This window comes from Sinocyclocheilus anshuiensis, unplaced genomic scaffold, assembly GCF_001515605.1.
Source record: "Sinocyclocheilus anshuiensis isolate Anshui unplaced genomic scaffold, SAMN03320099.WGS_v1.1 scaffold2292, whole genome shotgun sequence".
Lineage (NCBI taxonomy): Eukaryota > Metazoa > Chordata > Actinopteri > Cypriniformes > Cyprinidae > Sinocyclocheilus > Sinocyclocheilus anshuiensis.
The window spans coordinates 7,114-8,523 of record NW_015544454.1 but is presented as its reverse complement, the minus strand read 5'-3'; positions in this window follow the sequence as shown (position 1 = coordinate 8,523).

Here is a 1,410-nt window from a genome sequence, read left to right as displayed (position 1 = left end):
TGTTATACTTGTAAATGTAATAGTTTAAATAATAATACTGTTTTTTTCTACTTGTAAATATAATAGTAATGATAAAATATTAAATAATAATAAGTGTTTGCTCTATCTGTAAATTAAAAAAAAAAAAAAAAAATTATTAGCCAATGTTTAATGATACACATTAAGTTGTAGCATGAAAATTTTGTAGCATATGTGAGTGATTCACTCGCATTGTAGAGGGTTGACAGAGTCAAAATATAAATGTCATAACCACAATTTTTACATTTTTCAAATCATGATGACATTATAATTTAGCTCAGGAACAATCAAAAATTCTATTACCATAACATAACATAACATCACATCACATAACCATTAATGGAACACTTCTGGCTGTGGTGATTCTAACAACAAATGAACAATTTCATGAATAATGTAAAGCAACAGACGACATGAAACTGTCTCACTCTCAATGAAGACAGACGGAGAGACTCATCTGTGTCTTCAGATAACGAATCAGTGTTTGGCAGCAGGAGAGAAAAACTCAACCATGACCAATAAAACATTTAAAACATTTAATGAAGAATAAAATGACAGGAGGAGAGGAAGGTCACTGATGAAGAAAAAGAGAGTGTTATCAGTGTTATCAGTGACCCTGAAGAGGCCTTGATGAACTGACAGGTGAGGACACAATTCATTAAAGACAACAGAGAGAGTGTGTGTGTGTGTGTGTGTGTGTGTGTGAAAGAGAGAGAGAGCGAGAGAGAGAGTGTGTGTGTGAGCATCTGAGCAGCTTAAAAGATTGAGAGGAGATCAGTGACGACACGTGAAGCAGACAGACAGATGAACAGAGACACAGACAGCCAGCCAGACAGAGGTGTTGAATAATAGAGAACGGTCTGGGTTGAGGTCATTACTAATCACAAAGTCCTCACATAAACCAGAACACACACACTGAAAAACAAGACAAACAGCACTTTTTTGCAGTGCAGACTCAATTCTGTCTTCATTTTTAGTGACTCAAATGAACAAAAACAGCAACAAAACATGTTACCAAAGAACTAAAAAAATAAAAAAAAAAAAAAAAAAAAAAAAATCACACAAGCCAAAGACTTTCAATTGTGATCTCTGCCTTGTGCTAATTTAGCTTTTCAATTAATTATAAAAAAGCGAAAGCGAAGCAGCTTCATTAGGAAGAAAAACAATGCGTTTACAAACGGAGGAAACGGATATGAGCGTTCAGACACACTAGTGTTCAAAGGTTTGGGATCAGTACGATTTATAATGTTACTGACACTCTCTTCTGCTCACCAAGGCTGCATTTATTTGCTCAAAAATACAGTAAAAACAGTAAAAATGCGAAATATTATTCTAATTTAAAACAGCTGTTTTCTATGTGAATATGTGTTAAACTGTAATTTATTTCTGTGA